A 17,840-nucleotide genomic window follows, 5' to 3' on the forward strand; every position below is an offset into this window, starting at 1 on the left:
TCATTGGCTGTGCTGTTTCCTCCCGTCTCCAAAAAGTCAGGGGAATTACAATCAAAGCTAGAGCCAAGCCTGGTCAGGGACAAGGAGGGGCAGAGGCCATTCTCTAAATCCAAGGGGATCTGCATCCCCACCAGATAGCTTCATGCTCTCAGCTTCCATCAGTCACACTCATGGCCTCCATCCCAACTGTGTGCAGCAATCTCTGCTGTAAACACTGTTTATTGCTCCAAGAGGTTCATCATACTTGGATAGGCTCTGCCACAAAGCATGCTGGGACCTTGATGAGGCTGGACCGAGGGAGAACGAGGCAGCAGACTTAGGACTGGGTGATAAACAAGTAAGAGATGGGGTCCCTTCTGGAGAAAGTGTGCCAAAGGAAGAAAGCAGAAGGGAGCTGGTATTTATTGAGGGCCTTCTCCTGGTAGGTGCTTTGTAGATATCCTCTCAATCCATTATATCAACAACCCAGAAAGGGAGCTTTTGTTATTATCATTTGCCAATGATAACATTGAAAATTAGAATGATGTTAAGTGATTTGCCTACTTTCTACAGGGATTAAATGGCATGCATGGATTCCGACCCAAATTCATTAGCCTCCAAAACCTGTGCATTCATTATTTATTTATTCATCCAACAAAAACATTTCATGGGCCTACTATGTGCCAGGCACTGTATCAGAGACCAGAGATCCAAGACACATTTCTCAGCCATTTCATGGGAGAAACAAACAATATCAAGTTAATAAATGAACAAGATAACTCCAGGTGGTGATAAATTGTGAAGCATATAAAATAAGGTGAGCCAATCTAGAGCCAGGTTGTTCAAATGCGGCCCAGATTCCAAATCTTGCCCATGGTCTGTCTTTGCGTGAAACTGAAAGCTAAGAATGGTTTTTATAGGTTTAAAGGGTTGTAAAACAAACAAAAGAAAATATGCAACAGAGACAGTATATGTCTCACAAAGTCTAAAATATTTACTATCTGAGCTGACAAAGGTTGTCAGCCCGTAGTCAAGAGACTGAAGGGGCATCCTTGGTAGTGGATGGTGGAGAGGAAGGAAAGGAGGCTCCCGGGCCCACTGACAGGCCTTGGTGAGGAAGGAGGGCAAAGGGGGATTGGGAGGGTTACAGAGTCTTTCAGGGAAGAGACTCTAGGTGGAGGTGATTTTGAACTGACACCTAATGATGGAAAAGAACCATCAGCTGAAGAGACCCAGAGAATGAGAATTCCAGGTAGAAGGAACAGCAAATGAATGCACAAAGGCTTTGAGGTAGAAACAAGCTTAGCATGTTCAAGAAACAAAAAGACCAATGTCCCTTGAGTGCAGGAAATAAGAGGGAAAGTGCTGCCAGCTGAGCTCAGGGGCAAGCAAGAAGCAGGTGACATAAGACTTTCTGGGCCAAGACGAGGAGCGTCCTTCCCACTAGGCCCTGCCCTGTGGTGTGGCAAAATCAAATGAGAATCTAGTGGATGTCAGTCTGGCTGGGGTGTCAGTACGTCAGTATCACAGTCTAGTGGTTCAAGGACAGTCATCAGAATCTGGGCGCAAGAGACACTTGAGTCAAACAGGTGGTAGCACCAACTCCCAGATGACGTGGTCATTTACCTTAGGACCGTCCCCAGTGGTCAGAGGGTACCAGGAAGATGCTCCAGGATGAACAGGGTTTCAGGAGCTTGGCAGCCTGTCAGGACTCTTGCCAAACAAACTGGGATTCAAGGTAGGGCTTGAGCTCCAACAGGAAATGGAGACATAAATATGACAAACCACGAATGACAGATGATATGATGGAGGTGATGGTTAAAAACAGAGACTTCCTGAGCGTTTGGCTACCCTGGCCTTACCGCTCCACATCAAGTCCTGGGACTGTGCCACATATACTGGCCTCCTGCCCACCATGTATGCCCTATCCTGCTCAGGCAAGACTCAGGAAATCCGTGGGGCCAATCCAGGGAGAGGAGAGCAACAGCGACTCCTCCGGGAAGGAGCTGGAGAGGTAGATGCTGGTAAAACTGTGCAGAAAGCGAGTTTACATGGCTAATAACTGCTGCATCTGCGGTATGGCCATCTGTGCAAGCATGCTACAGGGGACTTATCCACGTTCACAGGTAAATTCCCATATGATCTGCTTGCCCAATTCCTGGCCATGGGGATGGAGAGAAGAGAATCATCCGTGTGGATCAACTGTAACATTTTGTACTTTGGCGACCACTTAGTTTAAAATGCCTGTTCTCCTAAGCGTGTCCCCAGGCAAAATGTGTGCTGTAATTTGATTTTTTAAAAACAGCTTTTATTGTTTTTTTTCTTATTATAAGAGCAACACATGTTCCTTTCAGGAAAATCAGAAAATACAGAGAAACCAAAAGGAAGAAAATAAAAAACACTCATCCATCCACCCAGAGATAGTCATCGTTAATGCCTTGATGTTTACTTTCCAAGCTTTTCTTTGTGCGTACATAGTTTATTACACAAATGTAACCCAAATATCCTCTGGGTCTCACTGATTGAGGGCTCACCCGAGGTACGATTAATGGTTACACAGCTGACTTGATGGCTTCTACCTGCCTGTTATCAGGTTCCCAACCACTTGTCAGGGGCCCTCCCCCATATCTCTGGACATCTTTAGGGGACTCCACGCACTCTCCAATGCCAGTCCATGCCTTGCCCGGGCCTCTGTTCCTGCTCATCTGCAAGTTGCCCTTTTTGCTGCCCCCATTTGCCCCTCCCAGCTGGCCTGGGAGGTATAAATTAGGATTAAGCACCTACTACATGTGACATGCATCACAGTATGAGCCACACTGTACTAAGTCTTGAAAGGGGGCACAAAGATTCAGGTTAATGTGGTCTGTGCCCTGAAGGGACTCACAATCTAATGAGAGACAGGCACAGAGAGAGATGACCTTGACGTGAGACAGGGCATGTGCTCCTTGTCATAAGTGGCCACAGGGAGTGTGCTTGGGGAATACGATGCTGGGTTCCAGGAAGGAGGAGGCAGCATTTTTCATAGGCCTGCAGGATGGCTGGGATCATATTCAGGAGGTAGGAGAGAGACAGACAAGTGAGCCAGGAGAAGGGTCAGGGTGTGGGTATGGGAACTGGGAGGTGAGGGCCTGAGGAAAACACCCAGGGGCCTAATTGTGTAGAACAGAGAGAGTGAAAGGAGACAGTGGCAAGAAACAAATATAGAAAAATACACTTGGACCAGGTCACAAAGCAAATCAGGGCCACTGATGAGATCATGGTCAGGATAGGCAGAATGGAAAATTCAAGAGGAAAACTCAGTTTTAAGAGTATAGTCCTTAAATAATTGTTCTGGAAGATCAGTTTCCACTAACTCATTATCCTGATGCCAAATATTATCATATAAGCATAGAAAATTACACTAAATACATTTTTATGATCCTAAAGTTGATGATATTGATTTTGATCTACAATGAATATTTAAAAATAAAATTCTATACTTTCAATCTACCCAATATTTCTGTGGTCATTTTTCCTCATTTAGATAGAAAAGTCAGGACTATTCAATGTCTATGTCTAGGTGAGGTGTACTCTTGGCGTTTCAGCACACGCCCTTCCTTATTACTGTCCCGCCTTGGGGCCTCTGCACCTGCTATTCCTTTTTCCTCTTCCACTGCACCAACCCCTATTCATCTTTCATGTTTCAGCTTGAACATCACTTTCTTTGACTCTCCAATTCTGGGTTAGGTCTCCCTATCTACATTCTTGGGGTGGTCAGTCTTTCTTATTAACACCTATTAAAATTAAATAATTTAAGGGTACACTCAGATATGAGGGTGAGCTGGCTGTGACATCTGTCACTCCATTGATTACCAGGGTTGATTTGGTTGACCTGGCTGGCTAGGCGGGTGTCCCCTTCCTCCCTCACCACTCCATGTGAGTCCCTCCCAAAGCTGCACGCTCAGTCAAAGAGAACGACCATCTCTGGTAGAGGAGGACCGGCCTTTGGTCAAGGATATACGAGTAGCTGCGCTCCCCTGCTGGACTCTCCAGACTTAATGGTACATTCATGCACACGTGTTTAAATTCAAGCAGTCAAGGCCTACATCTCCTACTTAAATGGAAGCTCAATGAGGGCAGGAGCTTTTTGTGTCTGAAGTGTTTTTGCATGTAGAGACAATCATTAGGCATTTCGCAAGCGAATGAATGTCAGTCCCTTTCCAATTATAGTTCCAAGAAGCTTTTGATAATTCCAAGATTTTTTTTTTTAATTGTGTTTTCTCAGAACGACTATCAGGTAAATTTTTACAACAATCATCCCTTTATTTTTATTTGTATTTGATTTTTCATAGTCTCCTTACTTCTAGAAAGAATTTAAAGGAAATTTATGTACAAGACAACAGACCTGAGAAGCTTTAAAATTTAAGAGGACCTATATTTGATGTATAAAGTGATTTAAATCTATGATCTCTGCCTAGACTGCCTGGGCAGGGCTAAAGCCCAGAAGATTCCTTTTCCCCATACTATTTGCAAATGTGCTTCTTCTTTTGGGTAGGCCTTCTGAGTAGTTCACCTCAACACTACATGGGGAAGGGACCAGGGCTTCATTAACACCAGGTGCAGGGTATAAAAGCATGCTATCAGTTCAAATCTTTGGGATTAATTATTGCCGCAAAAGCCTTGTGAAGAGTTTATTATCCCCAATTAGATGAAGAAACTTAGGCCCAGAAAAGAGAATGATTTTGCCCAAATGACAAACTGAAGAAACGGAACAAAAGTGGGCTTTTCTGGGTAATTAAGACTAGATGCTTACTGCTCTCTGCTGCCTCCTATTGGTTTGGAGAAGAAAGAGCAAGCCTCTCTGGGTCTGCTCCAGAAACGAGCCCTGTTTTCCCATAGTGGGCCAGGGGCACTAGGCCTCCTGGCACAACTCCCCTGCCAGCTCCCCTTGCCTTTTGTCTCCCTGCCCTCCCACCCCACCAGATCCTCAGGATCCCTAATTGCTCCAGTTTAGGGGCTAATACCCAGAATCCAAGAACTGGAGCCGTGGGTTTCAGGGCCAGCAGGCCCAGACTCACTGGACACGCTGCGTGGCCTCTTCATTTCAGCCCAGTGCCTTGTCACCTGCCCTCTGAGTTCTAGGTGCAGCACTGGGAGAGGACCAGAGATAGGCAGAGCTCAGCACTAATCCACATGTGTGTCTTCACAAAAGGGCTTCACTCCTGCACAATAGGGCCTGTTTCCTTCTCTTAGAAGCGGGATAATAGTGGCTTCACTAGCACATTGTGAAACTGAAACAAGACTCTAAGTTAGGCACTCAGAAAATGTCCACGTCCCTCGCTTCCCTTTCTGTTTTTGCTGGCAATGTCGGCAATGACTGAAATATTGATTGCTCTCCTGCCCTGCTCCTTGGCAATGCAGGGCCTTAGGGCTGATTTTCTAGCGGTGAAGTCACTGGATGTGGAGCCAGGAGGATGAGTAACTGCCTGTCTCCTGCTGAACTTCATCTTCTACAGGTGTCTGAGGCAGACGCAGCTCAGGCTCCTCGGCCCAACCCCGAATCGGCCCTCACACCCAGCACGTGCTATGAGCTAACAAAGCAATCACAGCCAATCGTTGCTATAAATCCCCGGTGTTTATAAAGTCTTTGTGTATCTCTAAACTCGAATAACCCCAAGTCCCGTGGGACTAGAGAAAACAAGCTACAATTGTTGTTTACTCATCAAAAGCGCATTCTTCAGAGGAATGAGGAGGCCAGGGCACAGATGTCGCTCAGTAAATCACCCAGTGGCAACTGGGGAATGGTTGCAATGGTGAAAAAAATCTGATCAAACAATGCTTTACATGGGATGAAGGAGACAGCAGGGCTTGTAACAAAGAAATCAGCCTGGACGGGACTAAAACCCAGAAGATTCCTTTTCTCTGTACTATTTGCAGATGCGCTTCTTCTTTGGGGTGGGCGTTCCAAGTGGTTCCCCTTAAAGCTACATGAAGAAGGGCCAGAGCTTCATTAACACCAGATTCAGTGAGTTATAAAAGCATGCTATCCGTTCAAATCTTTGGGATTAATTGTTCTTTTGGTGAAGATGAAGAGAAACAAGTTTGTTATCCAACCAAGAGATGGGGCCAACATGGCAAGGATAGGAGCAGACTGGGGTTCAGAGAGCTCACCCCAGGCACCCTAGTTATTAGTTCTAAGGCAACAAGCCAGCTCAGAGACAGCCTCCCCAGGTAGGCAGAGAGTGCTGAGTCCTGCTGGCGCTATGTAGGCTTGGCTCAGGACCTGTTGGGGTGAAATTCTAGGGCACTGGAGTGTGTGGGAATGTCAGAGAGGAAGTGTACTTTGAGAGAACATCTGGTGACAAGATCAACCCCTTCATAAGTAAACTGAGGCCAAGAGCAGAGAAGAATAACAGCCAATCTTGCCATTCATTTGATTCATATTACTCAAAATGAATGGACAACTGCAGGCCTCTTGAATTTCAGTACAGTGCCATTTGTTCTGAGCTCTTTACTCATAAGAATAGAATTTAAGGGTTGTCAGGGCCTGAATCTAATTCTGTGATGATAAATGTGTGAGCTGTACGATGCCAAATTGCCTGCTACCCACTCATGTAGCTGGAGTTAGTATGTATCTACAGGTTTGTTTCTTCCCAAAAGGCTTTCCCAAACTCCTTCTGCTGAGCATGCATAGCTCCTTGGTTTTCTTTTAAGAGAAAGAATGCACTGCTCCACTCCATGAAATCTAAGTGGCGCTGTTAGTCAGTCTTCTACCCGCTTAACCACAAGATTGAGGGCATGTGACCTGAGTCTAGCCAATCAAAATATTCTCTCCTGGCCACAGTGATTGGCTTGGATATGGGCAAGGCCAAACATAGCCAAACCTAGCCAATCAGAAACCATGCCAGGACTTGTCTACTAAAGTTATCTGGGAGGCCAAGCTTAATAATCTTCATAATCTGAGAAGCCTTTGCTTCAAAACAAGACGTTTCAGTAGTTGAACTATCAACTACAAACCTAGAATGACTTCACAGCTGCCTGCCACCATATCTCACATTTGAAGAACCTGTTTATGTGAAAGCCTAGAAGAGAAAGGAAGGAATTGAACCTCCCAAAACTGGGTTCAAGCCAACTTTGTAACTACGATGACTTTCTCAGTTAATAGTTATTATAGTAAAATAATTACATAAATTTGCCAAAGTTAATTTACAGGTTAGAACCCTTTCTATCTTCAGGGCATATCCATTTCAATTAGGCTTCCAAGATGCTACGTAGCCTATCACAGAACTCCTTCACTTTCGTGACCACACCCTAATAATTGTTTTTTTAATGAGCTCATTAGTACTTTACATTATCTCCCTGATAGTAACAACTAAAACTCACACAAACACAATGGTATGAACTATTTTACCTGCTATTATCTTAATTTTAATTACTCTTTCATCATTATGTATATTATATATAATAGATGAAATTATAACCCCTCCCTTACCATCAAAACTATAGGACACCAATGATACCGAAGCTATGAATACACAGATTATGAAGACCTAAAGTTTGATTCCTATGTAATTTCTACAACAGACTTAAAACCAGGAGAACTGTGGCTACTTGAAGTTGATAATCAAGTAATCCTCCCCATAGAAATATCAATTCGCATCAATTGCATCAGAAGATGTTCTATATTCATGAGCTGTGTACCATCATTAGGCCTAAAGCCAGATGCAATCCCAGGACTTTTAAACCAAGCAACATTGACATCTACATGGCCAGGTCTTTACCACTGTCAATCCCCAGAAATCTGCACATCTAATCACAGCTTCATGCCCATTGTTCTTGAACTGGTACCCCTAAAATGCTTTGAAAATTGAGCAACATCTATATTATAATATCACTGTAGAGCTAACTAGCATTAATCTTTTAAGTTAAAGACTGAAAGTTATGATTCTTCCACTGAAATGCCCCAACTAGACACATCCACATGATCTATTACTATTATATCCATAATCCTATGACTTTTCATTTTACTTCAACTAAAAATTTCAAAATTCACCTATCCAACACCAAAAACGTTTGGAACACAGAAACATGAAACGCTTAGAAGTTTAATTGTCTCACAGTTCTGCAGGCTTTACAGGAAACGTGTTGCTGGCATCTGCTCAGTTTCTAGGGAGGCCTTAGGAAACTTACAATCATGGTGGAAGGTAAAGGGGGAGCAGGCCTGTCACATGGTGAAAACAGGAGCAAGACAGAGAGGATGGGATCAGGGGAGGGGTGTGCCCCAACACTTTTATATGACAAGATCTCATGAGAACTCACTATCACAAAAGACAGCACCAAGCCACAAGGGATCCACCCCCATGATCCAAAAACCTCCCACCAGGCCCCACCTCTAGCACTGGCGATTACAATTCACTATGGGATTTGGGCAGAGACAAATATTCCAAACTATATCACTTGCTGTCATTACTAATATTGTTAATCCCTCACAAAGCTCTTTACTGTAGAGCCCAGATATAGTCTCATGCTTCTCAATATAATATTCCAAGTCATTGACATGTTGATATGATGAAACTAATTGGCCTTTGCAGATTCTAATCCAATGCCTTCATTTGGCAAATGAGGAGACAGAGGCACAGAGAAGGAAAAGAATTTGCACAAGGTCATGGCCAGCAAATGATAGAAACGGGTTCACACCCCTACTTGTCATTTGCTATGTATGCCTTGATCAACCTATTGTCCAGCTAAAAGACCTGCTGCCAAAAATGGAACAACAGCTCATGCAAAGCTCTGCATCATGAGTCAGGATTCAGACCCTCTCCACTTAGTACCCCAGCCCCTTAGCTGTATTCCTGTATAGCCTTGATGCTGCTCAGAATCTCAGTGTGAGATTTCATGTGCCCTGTCAGAACACAGTTTTTCTTTTGTTTTGTTTTGTTTTGTTTTGAGACAGGGTCTGGCTCTGTCACCCAGGCTAGAGTGCAGTGGTGTAATTTTGCTCACTGCAACCTCTACCTCCTGGGCTCAAGCTATCCTCTCATCTCAGCCTCCCAAGTAGCTGGGATTACAGATGCATGCCACCACACCTGACTAATTTTTGTATTTTTTGTAGAGAGGGGGTTTTGCCATGTTGCCCAGGCTGGTCTCAAACTCCTGAGCTCAAGGGATCCATCTGCCTCAGCCTCCCAAAGTGCTGGGATTACAGGTGTGAGCCACTGCGCCCTCAGAACATCGTCTTGAGGGGGACTCTGAAGAAAGCTTCCTGTGTTGGCATTAAAGGAATAAAGGTCCATTTTACTTCCACTTTCCTTGTCAACAAGACCAGTTCCATGGAAGATTCTTCTCTAATGCATACTCATTCATGTGGCTCCCTCATGCTTCATGGCCTCAGAGCTGAATCCTTGATTCAGAGGTGCTCTGACCTGAGGAGAATGTTCCTCTCCTCTAATTCAGGCACTATACTTCTTTTCGTACAACCTAAGATAGCACTAGCTTTGGGGGCAACCATATTATTAACTGCAAAGAATCAAAAAGCAAGGAGGAAGAGCAACTGAAAGAAGCAAGAATTTTTAGCCTGAAAAAGAGAAAATTCAGAGAAAGCATACTATTTTCATATTTTTGAAGGATTGTCATGGGACAGGAAAATTTGATTTCTGTAAGAATCCAAGGAGAAGAATAAGAGTGAACCTCTAAGGAGACAGATGTATAGGTCTAGAAACTGAGGCTTTGAGAGTGTAAATGACTCACTTGCATCCACACAGCACATTTTTTACCGAAGAGGAATGTCAACTAAGACCTCCTAAAGAGTCAAATAGCTGGAGACAATTGGGTGACACAGACTTAGGTTCAAATCCACTTGCCACCACTTCCTCCCTTGGGCGGAAATTCTCTGAACCTTCCCATCTACAAATCCTGGTGCAAACCTGCTGGGGCTCTTAAAATCAAATGACACTCTGTGGGTGATGTGTCTATCATGGGGCTCAGCTCATACTGACACTCAATCAATCTTACTTCCCTCAGCTTTCCCCTTTTCACACCACATCATCTCTTCTTTTCCTGTAATTTGAACAGCAAAGGATTCACTTTAACCCAGTGTCCAGAGTAGGGTTTTCTTGCTTTAATCGAAGGACAGTTACACTTGGCTCATCCATTGCCTGGTCCCACAAGAGAATCAAGCCACAACAACATCAGCAGGAGAGTAGGTGCTCAGAAAGCATCTGGCAGTACTGAAGAATATGGGAAAATAATGCTTCTGCCACACCCTGCACCTTACTGGCTGTCTCCATGAGCACCTCATCCATTACCTTCCCAGCAAAAGCAATTGTCTGTTCCCTCCTGTCACCAAAGCTGATGCTCCATTTGCCTCAGCCGTGCATGCCAAACTGAGTTCCCAGAATATACTTTGCCAGATCCAACCTCCAAATCTTTGTCTAGACTCTTCTCTATGCCTGGATTCTTTCCCTCTCTTCTTCTATAAGGTAAACATCTTATCCATTCTTCAAAATTTGGATGATTGCACATCATCTTCTTCAGACCTTTCCTGTGGTCTCCAGGCTTGTTAGTCTTGGCTTTGTTTAAAATGAATTGAATTGCCACATACAAAAGACTCAATAAAAACTACCTTTCATCATCATTGCCAGCCCCATCATCACGGGCTGGAGTGTCATCTGCCTTGGAGGCATAGCTACAGAAGTCTAGAGAGCACTGGAATGGTAACTAAAGAGTGAGTACAGCAGGGTTCTCCCACTTTTGGATGGGTGGGGATTCTACAGTAATTTTATTGTAACAGAGAAACTAAGCTGCAATAAGTCTATATGATTAGAGCAGACGGTGGCTGTCTTTCCAAAGGGTGAAGCCTGAGTCCAGCCAGCAGCACACAAAGCCCAGAATATCCTCTTTCCTGGCACTATCCTGCACCACCTGACTCATGGTGTGAGATTAGTGCCTGTACAACCACATTCAATGAAGATAAGAGGTCTCACTGGGTAGAGGCAACAACCCAACAGGAGACAATTACACAATTGATGAAGAAGATGCGGAGACAAAGTGCAGTTGCCTACCCTCCACTATTATTTGCCAAGAAAGTTGAGAGTATGGCATGAGCAGAGACTTATGTTCTTTGTTCTTAAATACATCCCAATAGAAATGGGGTTATGATCAAACGAGCAGTAGAATAAGATGAACATCTAGGTTAGATAAAAATATTTGTGCATAAGGAAAAGAACAGCAATGATAAGAGTGAAGAGAGAGCCTTCTCTTTTACTTAAATAAGACAGGAAACAGCATCTTTTATTTTCCTTGCTGCAGCGGATCATTAATTTTCATAAAACACAGTTTCTGCAATACGGTGTATTGATAAGGTTGCTCCATCACGGGAGGACAAACATGAGGCTGACTATTAATGCCAGAACTAGGTCTTCTCTCAAAGCCTCTAATAAGTGCCGTTTCTCGTGAGGAATCCCTGACACCATATGACACTTCAGTTAAATCTTCTGAAATATTGCAAGGGCATGATAGACAGGTTTTTTTTGTTTTTTTGGCGCTATGACTTTCTTGCACATGTAAACTCTTTCAGAAAAGTTGGCCATAAAAAGATAAAGAAAAGTTTGGCTTACAGCCACAGAGTTCCAGATGCCAGTCATGGGTGCCTCTGCCCTGTGTCACTACATGTTCTTTTCTGAGAATCACAGTCACTGAGAGTCATACATTATGGTTCAAAGAAATGATCCATTTACCACCATCCACCCTCCCTCATCATCTGTACAAAGCTCAAAAGAGCAGAGACTGAAAACAGAAAGGTTTTCTCTGTTCCCTCACACCAGGGACATTACTTGGTGACCCAGTAAATAGCATGGGCAAGGTAGCCCACGTTGCCAGAAGTGACCCCTGCCACAGAGATGTGGCCATCCTTTGTCATCTAGATGGAGAACTCCTTGGTCAGCCAGTCCGTCTGTTCAGGCTTTAGCCCTGTGAAATGAAACCTGCCAACTTGGTCAGTGATGTCTCACCAGTTGTGGGAGGAATCCTCCTTCTTCAGAGGAGGATTGTGGCAGGAGTCACTCTTCTTGAGGTTGAAAACCAGCTGAGTCGGCCGGGCGCGGTGGCTCACGCTTGTAATCCCAGCACTTTGGGAGGCCGAGGCGGGCGGATCACGAGGTCAGGAGATCGAGACCACGGTGAAACCCCGTCTCTACTAAAAATACAAAAAGAATAGCCAGGCACGGTGGCGGGCGCCTGTAGTCCCAGCTACTTGGGAGGCTGAGGCAGGAGAATGGCGTGAACCCGGGAGGCGGAGCTTGCAGTGAGCCGAGATTGTGCCACTGCACTCCAGCCTGGGCGACAGAGCGAGACTCCGTCTCAAAAAAAAAAAAAAAAAGAAAAAATGAAAACCACCTGAGTCCACATGCTAATGATGCAGTCGGCTATATTTTCACTTCTTGCAACCACTATTTTTACAAATCCGGAGTGTTCAGAATGGTAGAGGCAATCCAGGCTTCCTTGAGAGGACAGTCACAATACATGGAATGGATCAAGATTTTCAACTGTGACTCCACACTTTTGGCTTCATCCACATCTTTGCAGATTATAGTAAAGTCTCCCACACGCTCTCCGTAAGCCCATGTTTTGGCATATGATTGGCAGAGACAAATGTTAATGCCCTGTTTGATGAAGTGGCACAAAGCCCCGGCATCCTTGTTACCGTCACCTCTGGCAAAGCCTTGATAGGCCATGTCAAAGAATGCAGAGATTCTTTTTCTTCACCCCACTGCTATTTCCTTCCACTGCTCTGGACAAGGGTCCTCTTCCATGGGATTATGGGCCCAGGCATGCAGGAGAAGAACACTTTGCGCTGGTATTTTTGAAATGTCCTCCATGGTGCCTGTGGAGTCAGAACCACAAGTCTTGGGGTCATAGTACTGATAAGCTTGTAGCTGTGTGCCAGCATCCCTGAAGTGTGTGATTTCCCTAGGATGGTTTGGGCAGAAAGACATCTCAGCTGAACTTTAAAACTCTTTACAGAAAACTGGCTCTGATCCTTAAGGCCCCAGTTCGAGAAATAGCCTGCACAGTGACAAACCAGTCACTTTCCAACACTTCGCTGTTCTTACCCAGGGCTAGTCCTGCAGATGTCTTGCAAAATTCAGCCGGTACCCCAATGAGCAGGTATTCCTTGTCCAAATTTTTTGTGGCAGTCTGGGCCTCTGCCTTGCAGATGTTAGACAGCAGATAAAGCTTTCAGTTATTGTCCTGGTTGGCACTAATTACCAGATTCACCTTTTTGCTATCAGTATCTCTCTTAAAGGCTTTGGTGACTCCTAGGATAGGATCTGGAAGTCCCATGTCCACATGGGCCCGCCAGAAGCTAGTCCTGTTGGAGGCTGCCATGGCAAGGCCCAGTCGGAAGGCAGTGGTGATCCAGGAGGGGATGTAGCCTGAGTGCAGCAGGGCCATGGCGGACGGGAGGAGGGCAGTTGAGTAGCTGCAGAACAGAGTGGAGGACAAGCAGGCCCCTCCCACTTTTTAAAAGCAGTCAGAACACTAACAGGGAAGGCAGGATGACCAGTTCAGAAGGCCACACACAGGGACTTCCACTCCTGGGGTAAATGTACCAATATGTGGGGAAGGACCTAGGCTAATCAAGCCCATGATGTGTAAACCCTGGTGCCCTTAAACATATTGACAATGGAAATGGAACTCCTGAGGGAACCTGAAACCCCTATGCTCCCACTCCGGCTGACCTCCTGGATGATGTTTGATGAGCAGAGGATTGGAACCACGGAGAGCAGCAGTTGTAGAATTCAAATGCTCACTGTCATCAGTCTTCCCTCTAGAGAAATAGCCCCTCAAAGACCAGACAGTCCTGCCCTTGATCAGTTTGATTCCTACTGTCATAGTCTGCTCACACTGCCATAATGAAATTCCATAGACGGGGCGCTTAAACAACAGAAATTTATTTCCCACAGTTCTAGAGGCTGAGAAGTCAAAGATCCAGGTGCTGGCTGATGTGGTTCCTCAATGAAGGTTCTCTTCCTAGCACAGGCAGCTGCCTTCTCACTGTGTCCTCATGAGGCAGAGAGAGAGAGAGAGAGAGAGAGAGAGGTAGGAGTGGGAAATCTCTGATGGTTCTTCTTATAAGGACATTAATCTCATCATGAAAGTCCCACTGTCATGACCTCATCTAAACCTATTCACCTCCCAAAGTCCCCATCTACAAATGCCATCACACTGAGAGTTAGGGCTTCCATATATAAATTTGGGTCCATAGCACCTCCTCTCTACCAAGAAGCATCTGGGTCTATCTCCTTCAGAGACTGGCCTGAAGGACAGTACAAGTGACCCTGTGACTGCCCAGCAGTGCACACAGCAGTCAGAGCAGAGCCTTGGGAGTCACACAGCCTGAGTCTGATTCAGGCTCCAGCATCGTCAGTTGTGTGACAGTAAGCAGCTGTGTCCTTCCTGATCCTCAGTTCAGTTTACTTTTCTATAAAATAGCAGTAGTGATACCTACCTCCTAGGGCTGTTTTGAATATTAAATGGAATATTGTAAGACAGGCACTTCACATTGTCCTATCAAAGAATCCATGCTCAGTAAACAGCAGCTGTTTTTTCCTAGGGTCGGGTAGCAAAATGACCTCTTGGTTTTCTAGATCTGGAATGCCTCTATCTTGAGCCAAGCTTGAGGGAGTGCTGCCTCAGTAATTCATGTTCATTTATGTCCTTTGACTTGCCAACCCTTTTTCAATTAGTACCTTCTTTTTTAGATATGTTGATGGCCTTCTGGTGTTAAAATTAGTCGACTTTTCAGAGGGTGGTTCTTGCATATTTGTGTCCGACACACGTTTTGATTTACAGTCAAACCCTCAGAAGACAACCTTCCTTCTCTTTCAGAGTCTTTGTGGGCACCCCTTTAGCAAAATCATTGAACTGCCTAACAATTCTCGGGAGAGGAAATTCCACAATTTTTGCATCCAATGCCAGAGAAGCTATTTCCTAGTGGTTTTGATAGGGTGAGGCATGAGGTTATGAGTGGGGTTTGGAGGCTGTAAGATGAGCCCTCACAGGGCTACTTATTGCTAGGTACGCTGCCCTCAATGAGGTTGGGGTGCCCTCCTGGGCTAAACAGCTTAGTCTCACTAGGGCATGCATAAGTGTGGTAGTGGCAGTAGTGGTATTAGCAGCAGTTACAGCAGCAGCATGAGATGACCATATTTTTCAATTCAAGTATATATTTTCTATGAAATGAGCTCATAGGCTCTGAATTGGTAGAGCACCACAGTTTAGCCAGTCCAATCTGTCATATTTGCAGATAAAGATGTAGAGAGTCACTAGCCTGGCCAGCCAAATTAAGGAAATGACCCTGGAGAGCACTGAGATGATGAATGTGGATGTCCAACACTTAGCCTTCCATTTCACTGATGGAAAGCAGAAGGCCAAAGAGACTGGTATATTGTTAGAAAACCACAGAGCTAGTTAATGCTAATCTGAAGAACTTTCTGCCCTGGGAGTGACACATAGCCAAAGAAATACATCGACAGGGCAGCAGAAATTATTTACCATATTTCTTAAATTTGTGTCAGATTACCTGTCTATATCATCTGTATTACATCTTGAGATAATATTTTTATAAACCTGCTAATTACCTTTAAACAGCACAGTTGTACCACTATCACTATGCCTCACTCATAATCTATTTATTTCGTTTTGGTTTGACTGCTATAGTACTGTTTGATTTGAAATTTTAAATCATATTATTTTACATCAAAAAAAATCTAAGATTTTACGTTAGCCAAAATTACTTCAATTGTTATACTTTTTGCATGCTGAGAAACACAAATTAACAGAAATGTGATTTTGGTGTTAAAAGTGCTAATTTGTTACCTGTCACCATTTAAAGTAGATGATATTTTGCCACCCTGTTTTAATGACACTTGTTCACTTTTTGATACATCACCACAAATCATAAGATGTGAAAGGGGCCCGCATCTCTCCTTTGCTGCAGAGGAGCCTTGGGGATAAGTGCTCAATAAACATGAGTTTGTTGGTAGTGGAAATGATGGTGGCAGTGGTGGGGTGGGGGACTGAAATAATCTGTGGAATTATTTTTAAATTCTAGAGTGCTATAAGGACATTAGCTAACAGTATTATACTCAGATATCAATCCCCTTTTGTTCTGTAGTCAGATATGAACATTAAATAATATTAGTATTTGCAATAGTACATGAAAATATGCAAAGAGAAAAATTTGTAAAATTTCAAATGTCTAAACCCAATTAAGCATTTTTCCCCAGAATACTGTTTCTTCAGCTTTTCCCCCCTGTGCCTCTCTCACTGCCAATTTGGCATCCCAGGATGGTGCATGATTGGGAGTAACAGCAAATGGATGCAGAAAGAGAGGCACAGATGGACAGTAGGAACAGTCGAAAGTGAACCCGCCTGCTCTAGAGTGCTGTTCCCAGGCAATGGGTGGCAAGGCATTCTGGTATGTGTGTAGATGTTCCAGTCCAATGCTGTGGTTCTACTTTTGAGGTCAGTGTCAGTTATTTCTCAATCCCATTCCATCGATGCTGTGGCAAGACAAAATCCCTTCCAGAGACCTCCAAATTATTCATGAAAAGTCATTCCTTCCAGGCTGTTGCAACTTTATGTCTTATTCTGCATTTGGGAGTATTTTGATGAGAGAGGGGGTGGTTAAATCAAGCACTGCTGGAAAGCCACCATCATAACCCAGAAACTCCTCATTCTCAACCATTAAGAACTCTGCCCAGCCTAGCCTTCCCTTGGTTTTAATCTCGCTGATGACATGGATTTGGTGTTTCTGGTTAGCCTGATGGTAAAAGCTCTTGTAGGAAGTCTGGTTTTTTATTTTGCCACCAACTCTTTTCCAAACCAGATGTATTAATATGAGAGGTGACTGGTGAAGCTGTTTCCAGTCATGCGATTTCTCCAGAGCTCATCCATTCAGTCAGAAAATCTTGATGCAAACCTACCATGTTCCAGGCCCTAGGTTGGCCCTGAGATTCAAAGATAATTAGCACATCCATCCACACTTCTTCTAATGCCATAGAAGCCTCATCTTGTTTATGGCCTCTGTCTTATTCTGTATTTTAATGATGAACAGCTGGTCAACATCATCTATATGATAATTCATCATTCAATCATTTATTTTTTTTTGCACAAAAGTTTGTCCCTAGATGATCCTCAATGATGGATTTCTATTGGAATTCAGTTCAATATCCAGATGTGTATGTTTAGAAGAGTCACCAGACCCTTGGAACCAAACTTGTTTTAACTTGATTCAACTACAAAGACCTTTCTGAGACCCCGCTCAAGTTTAATATTGCTTTCCTGAGGCTTGTCTGTTCTCTAGTGCCTCTTATCATAGGTTCTTCCAAGCCACCTGTTATAGTTGACCCAGTTTCACTACCCAAGAACTGGAGAATCATTTCCTGTTTTAAGTACTGGAAGGGATTTTAAGATGATACAGAGCAGCTGTTTTCTCAAGCCACAGAAAGTAGAACAAAAGAAAGAGCCCTGGCCAGGAATGAAGAGACTTGGGTTCTTGTCTATGCAGACTCCACCTTGCTAAGTGGCTATCTGGAAGCTTCTTAAGTCTGGACTCATCACTATGTTCTCCCTCCAAATCTCACACCCACTCCTTCACCCAATCCTACCCCTTTTTCAGAGTTTTCTCTTCCGAGGTTTTTACCCAAGCTTTATAAAGGATTATAGGATCTAATTCCCACTGGGATGTTATTTTATGACCATGTGAGCCATTATTAGAAGTCAGTAGTTCTAGAAAGGACTTGAGCAAATGCTCCATTTACACTTTCTTGCTGTAACAACACTTTCATTTCCTGAGCACTTATGCTGACTCCAGCACT

The 17,840-nt window shown here is 44.1% G+C and overlaps 1 pseudogene; it reads right to left on the minus strand.

Annotated features, from left to right (window-relative positions):
- Positions 1-11,657: 11,657 nt before the first annotated feature.
- On the minus strand, positions 11,658-13,410 carry LOC129458578 (aspartate aminotransferase, mitochondrial-like; annotated as a pseudogene).
- Positions 13,411-17,840: the final 4,430 nt, after the last annotated feature.

The sequence above is a fragment of the Symphalangus syndactylus genome, chromosome 19 (assembly GCF_028878055.3).
Source record: "Symphalangus syndactylus isolate Jambi chromosome 19, NHGRI_mSymSyn1-v2.1_pri, whole genome shotgun sequence".
NCBI lineage: Eukaryota > Metazoa > Chordata > Mammalia > Primates > Hylobatidae > Symphalangus > Symphalangus syndactylus.